Source organism: Pseudophryne corroboree, chromosome 4 (genome assembly GCF_028390025.1).
Source record: "Pseudophryne corroboree isolate aPseCor3 chromosome 4, aPseCor3.hap2, whole genome shotgun sequence".
NCBI classification, from domain to species: Eukaryota; Metazoa; Chordata; class Amphibia; order Anura; family Myobatrachidae; genus Pseudophryne; species Pseudophryne corroboree.
Window position 1 is genome coordinate 632,163,151 of NC_086447.1, and position 10,110 is coordinate 632,173,260.

Genomic DNA, 10,110 nt, shown 5'->3' on the forward strand with positions numbered 1-10,110 from the left:
ACATCAAGAGACTTGGAATCCTCCAAGTCCCCCGTAGACACCGGCACCACAATAGGTTGGTTCATATGAAATGACGAAACCACCTTAGGCAGAAATTGAGGACGAGTTCTCAACTCTGCTCTATCCACATGGAAAATCAGATAGGGGCTCTTGTGAGACAAAGCCGCCAATTCGGACACTCTTCTTGCAGACGCCAAGGCCAGCAACATGGCCACTTTCCAAGTTAGAAATTTTAATTCCACCGTTTGAAGAGGTTCAAACCAGTGTGATTTAAGGAACTGTAACACTATGTTAAGGTCCCATGGTGCCACTGGGGGCACAAAAGGAGGCTGGATGTGCAGCACTCCCTTTACAAAAGTCTGGACTTCTGGGAGAGAGGTCAATTCCTTCTGAAAGAATATTGATAGGGCCGAAATCTGCACCTTAATGGAACCTAACTTTAGGCCCATATCCACTCCAGTTTGTAGAAAGTGGAGAAACCGTCCCAGGTGGAAATCTTCCATAGGAGCATTATTGGCTTCACACCAAGATACATTTTCCTCCAGATACGGTGATAATGTTTCGCCGTCACCTCCTTCCTAGCTTTTATCAGAGTATGTGCCTGTAAGAACTAATTTGCAAACATTTTGGTCTCAGATTTGAAAGATTTCATTCACTTAGTGTTTTGAATACAATATTAACCCAGGGTCTGGTCCTTTATGCAGGAAAGTCTGTTAGACAACAGCCACTCTTCTTAAAAAAAATGAAGATTTCAAAATTTTCTTTCCTCTTTCATAGATAGATTTCTCTAATGCCTGACGTATGTAACATAGTAACATAGTATCTGAGGTTGAAAAAAGACAATTGTCCATCGAGTTCAACCTATTTGTGGTCTCCTATGCATGATGATTTGACTAAAATTTCTGACTGATGCTGCTGTCAGCCATTGCATTTTATCCCTATTTATAGTAACTAATGCATGACTATGCACCATACCCCTGGATATCCTTATCCATTAGGAATTTATCTAACCCATTCTTAAAGGTGTTGACAGATTAAGGTGTGCTTCATGAATGGCGTTTATTCCTCGGATCAGTGGACTTTGTCTTAGTTACTGTGAGCTCTTTAGTCCTCGGAATTAGAACATTTGGACTCTGTGGACATTGGTTGGCTTACATAAAAGACACACTTGCTGCTGGCTATGGCACTTGACCCGTGAGGTTCAGACTGGGGCACATTGTCCTGTCACTGTCCATTGCTGATTTATTTTAATTAGGAAGGTGAAAATAAATTTCTCTAACGTCCTAGTGGATGCTGGGGAGTCCGTAAGGACCATGGGGAATAGACCGGCTCCGCAGGAGACAGGGCACTCTAAGAAAGAATTAGGACTACTGGTGTGCACTGGCTCCTCCCTCTATGTCCCTCCTCCAGACCTCAGTTAGAATCTGTGCCCGGTCAGAGCTGGGTGCACTTTGGTGAGCTCTCCTGAGCTTGCTGATGAGAAAATATTTTATTAGGATTTTTTATTTTCAGGGAGATCTGCTGGCAACAGACTCCCTGCTACGTGGGACTGAGGGGAGAGAAGCAAACCTACTAACTGCGGATAGGTTGCGCTTCTTAGGCTACTGGACACCATTAGCTCCAGAGGGATCGAACACAGGAACTCACCCTTGGTCGTCCGGAGCCGCGCCGCCGTCCCCCTCGCAGAGCCAGAAGACAGAAGCCGGCGAGTGAAGCAAGAAAATCGGCGGCAGAAGACTCCTGTCTTCATATGAGGTAGCGCACAGCACTGCAGCTGTGCGCCATTGCTCCCACACTAACCCACACACTCTGGTCACTGTAGGGTGCAGGGCGCAGGGGCGCCCTGGGCAGCAATTGAGTACCTCCTGGCAAAATAGAGCATATATACAGCTGGGCACTGTATATATGCATGAGCCCCCGCCATTATTTTACACAAAATCGTGGGACAGAAGCCCGCCGCTAAGGGGGCGGGGCTTCTTCCTCAGCACTCACCAGTGCCATTTTCTCTCCACAGCTCCGCTGAGAGGAAGCTCCCCAGGCTCTCCCCTGCAGATAGAAGAGGGTGAAAAGAGAGGGGGGCACATAAATTTGGCGTAAAAACAATATATACAGCAGCTACTGGGTTAACACTACGTTACTGTGTGATTCCTGGGTCATATAGCGCTGGGGTGTGTGCTGGCATACTCTCTCTCTGTCTCTCCAAAGGGCCTTATGGGGGAACTGTCTTCAAATAGAGCATCCCCTGTGTGTGTGGTATGTCGGTACGTGTGTGTCGACATGTCTGAGGTAAAAGGCTCCCCTAAGGAGGAGATAGAGCAAATATGTGTGTGAGGGTGTCTCCGTCGACAAAGCCGACACCTGTTGGATATGTGTAATTAGGTGCTGAGGTGAATTTATTGCACAAAAGATTAGAGAACAGACAGGAAATCTACCCATGTCTGTCCCTCTGTCGCAGAGACCTTCAGTGTCTCTCAATGCTCACTATCCAAAATAATAAACACTGATGTCGACACAGAGATTGACTCCAGTGTCGACTACGATAATGCAAAGTTACAGCCAAAATGGCAGAAAAATATTCAATATATGATTATTGTAATAAAAGATGATTTGCATATCACTGATGACTCATCTGTCCCTGACACAAGGGTACACATGTTTAAGGGGAAGAAAGCTGAGGTAAATTTCCCTCCTCTCATGAGGAAAAAGATCGGGAATCTCCTGACAACAGACTGCAGTTTCCCGCAAAGAATTCTCAGGCAGTATCCTTTCCCCACTAGGGCCAGGATACGATGGGAATCTTCCCCTAGGGTGTCACGTTTGCCAAAAAGGTAACCTGTCGTAATAGCTATTCTCAGGGATCCTGCAGATAGCGTGCACATTCTGGTACACTACTCAGACCGGCGATTGTGTCGGCTTGGGTTTATAGCGCTGGGGTAGAGTGGACAGTTACCTTATCAGCAGAGATTGAGACCCTAGTATGTAGATATATGTATATATAGAGATATATATATACATATATATATATATATATATATATATATTAAAAATGCTGTCTTAGAGATATATATATATATATATATATATATATATATAAAACAAAAGAGACATGAGTATACTGGGTCCTAGAGACAAAGCTATGTCGATTTCTGCTTGACGTGTCCTGTAGAATATGCAATGGACAGATGATGCCGACTTAAGAGACATATGGAAGGCTGAGGATTGTGTGGAGAAGGGTTCTCGGACCTGGTCTCCACAGCTATAGCTGGTAATTCTGTTGTTTTGCCTTATATTCCGGCACAGCCTAGGAAAGCGCGACATTATCAAATGCAGCCTTTAGAACAAAGAAACCAGAAAGTCCGAGGTGCGTCCTTTCTTGCCAGAGGCGGGGGCAGAGGAAAGAAGCTGCACAACACAGCTAGGTCCCAGGAACAGAAGTCCTCCCCGGCCTCTACAAAAATCCACTGCATGTCGCTGGGGCTCCACAGGCGGAGCTAGGCCCGGTGGGGGCACGCCTGCGTAAGTTCAGCCACAAGTGGGTTCACTCCCTGTTAGGTCCCTGGGCAATAGATATTGGGTCTCAGGGATGCAAGCTGGACTTTGAGAAGATGCCCCCTTACCGACGGCCCTGCCGGCTTCCCCCCACGAGAGGAAAACAGTGTTAACTGCAATTCACAAATTGTATCTTCAGCAGGTGGTGGTCAAGGTTCCCCTCCTTCAACAGGGAAAGGGTTATTATTCGACCATGTTTGTAGTACCGAAACCGGGCGGTTCGGTCAGACCCATTTTAAATTTAAAATTCCTCAACATATTCCTGGAAAGGTTCAAGTTCAAGATGGAATCGCTCAGAGCGGTCATCGCAAGCCTGGAAGGGGGTGATTATATGGTGTCTCGGGACATAAAGGATGCATACCTTCATGTCCCCATTTATCCACCTCATCAGGCGTACCTCAAATTTGTGGTACAGGATTGTCATTACCCATTCCAGACGTTGCCGTTTGGTCTGTCCATGGCACCGAGAATATTTACCAAGTAATGGTAGAAATAAGGATGCTTCTGCGAAAGCAAGGAGTTACAATTATCCCATACTTGGACGATCTCCTCATAAAGGCGAGGTCCAGAGAGCAGTTGCTGATCAGCGTAGCACACTCTCGGGAGGTGTTGCCACAGCACGGCTGGGTTCTGAATATTCCAAAGTCGCAGCTGATTCCTACGACGCGTCTGCCCTTCTTGGGCATGATTCTGGACACAGACCAGAAGAGGGTTTTTCTCCCGACGGAGAAGGCTCAGGAGCTCGTGACTCTGGTCAGAGACCTCTTAAAAGCAAAACAGGTGTCGGTGCATCAATGCACGCGAGTCCTGGGAAAGATGGTAGCGTCATACGAAGCCATTCCCTTCGGCAGGTTCCATGCGAGGACCTTTCAGTGGGATCTGTTGAACAAGTGGTCCGGATCGCATCTTCAGATGCAGCGGCTGATCACCCTATCCCCCAGGGCCAGGGTGTCTCTTCTGTTGGTGGCTGCAGAGTGCTCACCTTCTCGAGGGTCGCAGGTTCGGCATTCAGGACTGGGTCCTGGTGACCACGGACGCAAGCCTCCGAGGGTGGGGGGCAGTCACACAGGGAAGAAATTTCCAGGGTCTGTGGTCAAGTCAGTAGACTTGTCTGCACATCAATATCCTGGAACTAAGGGCCATATACAACGCCCTAAGTCAAGCGGAGCCTCTGCTTCGCAACCAACCGGTGCTGATACAGTCAGACAACATCACCACAGTGGCTCATGTAAACCGCCAAGGCGGCACAAGGAGCAGGGTGGCGATGGCGGAAGCCACCAGAATTCTTCGCTGGGCGGAGAATCACGTAAAAGCACTGTCAGCAGTGTTCATTCCGGGAGTGGACAACTGGGAAGCAGACTTCCTCAGCAGACATGACCTCCACCCGGGAGAGTGGGGACTTAATCAAGAAGTCTTCACACAGATTACGAGTCGTTGGGAACTGCCGCAGGTGGACATGATGGCATCCCGCCTCAACAAAAAGCTACAAATGTATTGCGCCAGGTCAAGAGACCCTCAGGTGATAGCTGTGGATGCACTAGTGACACCGTGGGTGTTCCAGTCGGTTTATGTGTTTTCTCCTCTTCCTCTCATACCCAAGGTGCTGAGAATCGTAAGGAAAAGAGGAGTGAGAACAATACTCATTGTTCCGGTTTGGCCAAGAAAGACTTGGTATCCGGAATTGCAAGAAATGCTCACATAGGACCCATGGCCTCTGCCTCTCAGACAGGATCTGTTGCAACAGGGGCCCTGTCTGTTCCAAGACTTACCGCTGCTGCGTTTGACGGCATGGCGGTTGAACGCCGGACCTAGCAGGAAAAGGCATTCCGGACGAGGTTATTCCTACGCTAATAAAGGCTAGGAAGGACGTGACGGCTAAGCATTATCACCGTATATGGCGAAAATATGTTGCTTGGTGTGAGGCCAGGAATGCCCCCACGGAGGAATTCCAGCTGGGCCGTTTCCTTCACTTCCTACAGTCGGGAGTGACTTTGGGCTTAAAATTGGGGTCCATTAAGGTCCAGATTTCAGCCCTATCCATTTTCTTTCAAAAGGAACTGGCTTCTCTTCCTGAAGTTCAGACGTTTGTAAAGGGAGTGCTGCATATTCAGCCCCTTTTGTGCCACCAGTGGCACCTTGGGATCTTAACGTGGTGTTGAGTTTCCTGAAATTACACTGGTTTGAGCCACTTAAAACCGTGGAGTTAAAATATCTCACGTGGAAGGTGGTCATGCTGTTGGCCTTAGCTTTGGCTAGACGTGTGTCAGCATTGGCGGCTTTGTCACATAAAAGCCCCTATCTGGTTTTCCATATGGATAGGGCAGAATTACGGACTCGTCTGCAATTTCTGCCAAAAGTGGTGTCATCTTTTCATTTGACCCAACCTATTGTGGTGCCTGTGGCTGCTCGTGACTTGGAGGATGCCAAGTTACTAGAGGTAGACAGGGCTTTGAAGGTTTATGTAGCCAGAACGGCTGGAGTCAGGAAAACTGAGTCGTTGTTTATCCTGTATGCATCCAACAAGATGGGTGCTCCTGCTTCAAAGCAAACTATTGCTCGCTGGATCTGTAACACGATTCAGCAGGCTCTTTTTGCGGCTGGATTGCCGCCTCCAAAATCAGTAAAAGCCCATTCCACAAGGAAGGTGGGCTCTTCTTGGGCGGCTGCCCGAGGGGTCTCGGCATTACAGCTTTGCCGAGCAGCTACTTGGTCGGGTTCAAACACTTTTGCAAAATTCTACAAGTTTGATACCCTGGCTGAGGAGGACCTTGTGTTTGCTCATTCGGTGCTGCAGAGTCATCCGCACTCTCCCGCCCGTTTGGGAGCTTTGGTATAATACCCATGGTCCTTACGGAGTCCCCAGCATCCACTAGGACGTTAGAGAAAATAAGATTTTACTTACCGCTAAATCTATTTCTCGTAGTCCGTAGTAGATGCTGGGCGCCCGTCCCAAGTGCGGACTTCTTCTGCAATGCTTGTATATAGTTATTGCTTACATAAGGGTTAGGTTATGGTTGCATCAGGTTTATCTGATGTTCTGTTGTTGATCATACTGTTAACTGGGTAAGGTTATCACAAGTTGTACGGTGTGATTGGTGTGGCTGGTATGAGTCTTACCCTGGATTCCAAAATCCTTTCCTTGTACTGTCAGCTCTTTTGGGCACAGTTTCCTTAACTGAGGTCTGGAGGAGGGACATAGAGGGAGGAGCCAGTGCACACCAGTAGTCCTAATTGTTTCTTAGAGTGCCCTGTCTCCTGCGGAGCCCGTCTATTCCCCATGTTCCATACGGAGTCCCCAGCATCCACTACGGACTACGAGAAATAGATTTACCGGTAAGTAAAATCTTATTTTTTTTTTATATAATTGACACATTATTAACTCAGACTGATTAATATAGTAGGTATGCGTGTCTATAGGTCAGAACATTCCGATAATTAGAAAGAAACTATAAATGTATTTTAATAATTATTAATCAATGTATTACATTAGTTATATGGCATGTTTCTTGTTCCTGTAAAAAGAGCAATATATATCTTTATACAATTAATCAGGTAATATTAATATGACAATGTTTAAATGTTTTTAAAGGTAATGAAAATATGTATTTTCTTTTATTAATATAGGTATCTCCAACTCAATCTACAGTGTTCTGAATACTACAGAAAATATGATGAAAAGATTCCACATTTTTTGAAGAATAGACCAGGTTATTTTGTAAGCCACATGTTAAAGAGATTTGAGAGCTACCTTGAAGAACAAAATGTGACATGTATAGATAAAGAGGAAGGTATTTTCAAGGTGATTAGTGAGTCTGATACAGAAAAGTTTTACACTGTTAATCTGGGTGGTGAATACCCTGAATGTACTTGTTTAGATTGGAGAAAATTGCTCTTGCCATGTAAGCACATGTGCTGCATTTTTAAATTTGTTGAGGGGTGGGGATGGGACAAATTAAAACCTTCCTACTCCAAACATAATTTGTTTATGTTAGATATGGATTGTTTTTTGGACGATTCTGAGCTAGATAGTGGTGTTGCAAGCGAAGAACTGTCTGCAGGCTGCGTGAATAAATTGATGCCTACGTTTAAACAGTCTGAACATTCAGATTTCCCACCAAGAAGAATTTCAAATAGAAAAAGACTACCGTATTTGCCGGCGTATAAGACGACTGGGCGTATAAGACGACCCCCAACATTTCCACTCAAAATATAGAGTTTGTTATATACTCGCCGTATAAGACTACCCCCTTCCACACACCAAATAAAACGTAAAAGAACATCAGATTTGTGACATACTGTACATTATGACCTGATAAGAGATTTGGATAGGGAGTATTTATCAAGGTATGCATAAGAAGGGGGGAGGGGGCGAGGAGAAAGTTGTAAAATGTATAAAAGTATACCCCTGTGTGCATTTAGTGTTACCGGTTTCACATGAGTGCCATTAGTATTAGTATTAGTGCCATTACAGTACCTGTCATTGTCACCATTGTACGGCCACAACGCGACTGCAGCGCCTCCGGCCAGTCCCTGCATCTCCCTGTAATTGGCACTAGTGACCCACCGCGGTCGCACTGGATATCGCGCGATACTGGATGGTGAGTAGAATGAGGTGGGCGGGCATCGGGAGGCCACTATGGGCACCGGGCGAGTATCGGAAGGCCACTATGGCAGCTATGTCTATCCCAACTGAAATGCACCCGGCGTATAAGACGACCCCCCCACTTGGAGGCATGTTTTTCAGGGCAAAAAAGTAGTCTTATACGCCAGCAAATACTGTAATTAGAAATTGCGTCCAGACCTTAAAACGTGGAATCGATACAGTCTATCTTATAAGAGAAGAAAAATATCTTTCAGTTTGGGGAAAAAAAATTAGTGAGTTAGTTGAAGAAATGTAAAAAGACATACACATAGAAGAAGGACTACCACTGATGGAAAAAATAAAAAAATAAAATAACAGGGAAAACATAGAGCAGCTACCCAAAAGGAGATATGGGAAACCAAAAAATGCAGCTTCACAAAGGGTGGGTACAAAGGCAGATATGTTGAGAGATGTTGGGCATTCTGTAGAAGTACTTGTTGAAAATATTACAAGTGATTCAGAAGCAACATGGACCATTATAAATGGTATAAAACTAAACTATGGTGATAGAGAAGCAGTAGCTGGAGAGGAGTGGCTAGATGACAACATAATAAACATTTGTCAGTTTCTAATTTTAAAAGATTTCACTTGTGGTGGTCTGTTGGATACCCTGTTGTTGGCCAATAACAGGATTCCCAGGACAGACATGGATAATAATATTATTCAGATTCATCATATTGGCAACCACTGGGTTGTTTCTCAATGCGCAAATAAAACAGTGACTATTTATGATTCTTTAGTACCAGCAATGATTGATGAATCTCTTAAAAAACAAATTTTGCTGTTGTATGCTCCACAGTTTAGTGGAGAATATAATGTGCTTCCCATTCATTTGGTGTGCTGCCAGAAACAAACCGGTCTCAGTGATTGTGGTGCATTTGCAATTGCAAATGCTGTTGCCCTAGCAAATGGATTGCAATTAAATCGGGTACGTTTTGTGCAAACTAAAATGAGAGCATACTTAATACAATGGGGTATATTTACTAACATTCGTAATTCTCCCGATTTGGTGGGAGAATAATCACGAATGACATCGAAAGTGTAAAACTGCAACTTTTTGAATTTATTACGACTAATTTACTAAGCTGCCGTATTCTGCATTTTCGGGTTTTCCGATGTCGATGTCATTCGTGTTTTTTTTTTTTTTTTTTTACGGCAGTGATTAGCAAAACACTGCCGACTTTTTCTAAATGAATCTCGGCCGGATCTGTGTGATCCGTGCTGGTGTTCATTTTTTTTTTTTTAAATAAGCACTGTAAAACTGTTAAAAAAATTGCGTGGGGTCCCCCCTCCTAAGCCAAACCAGCCTCGGGCTCTTTGAGCCGATCCTGGTTGCAGAAATATGGGGAAAAAAATAACAGGGGTTCCCCCATATTTAAGCAACCAGCATCGGGCTCTGCGCCTGGTCCTGGTTCCAAAAATACGGGGGACAAAAAGCGTAGGGGTCCCCCGTATTTTTAAAACCAGCACCGGGCTCCACTAGCTGGACAGATAATGCCACAGCCGGGGGTCACTTTTATACAGTGCCCTGCGGCCGTGGCATCAAATATCCAACTAGTCACCTCTGGCCGGGGTACCCTGGGGGAGTGGGGACCCCTTCAATCAAGGGGTCCCCCCCCCCAGCCACCCAAGGGCCAGGGGTGAAGCCAGAGGCTGTCCCCCCCCATCCAATAGGCTGCGGATGGGGGGCTGATAGCCTTTTTGTAAAAGTGTAAGATATTGTTTTTAGTAGCAGTACTACAAGGCCCAGCAAGCCTCCCCCGCATGCTGGTACTTGGAGAACCACAAGTACCAGCATGCAGCGGAAAAACGGGCCCGCTGGTACCTGTAGTACTACTACTAAAAAAATACCCAAAAAAAGACAATACACACACACCTTGAAAGTAAAGTTTTATTACATCCATCCACACAAACATACA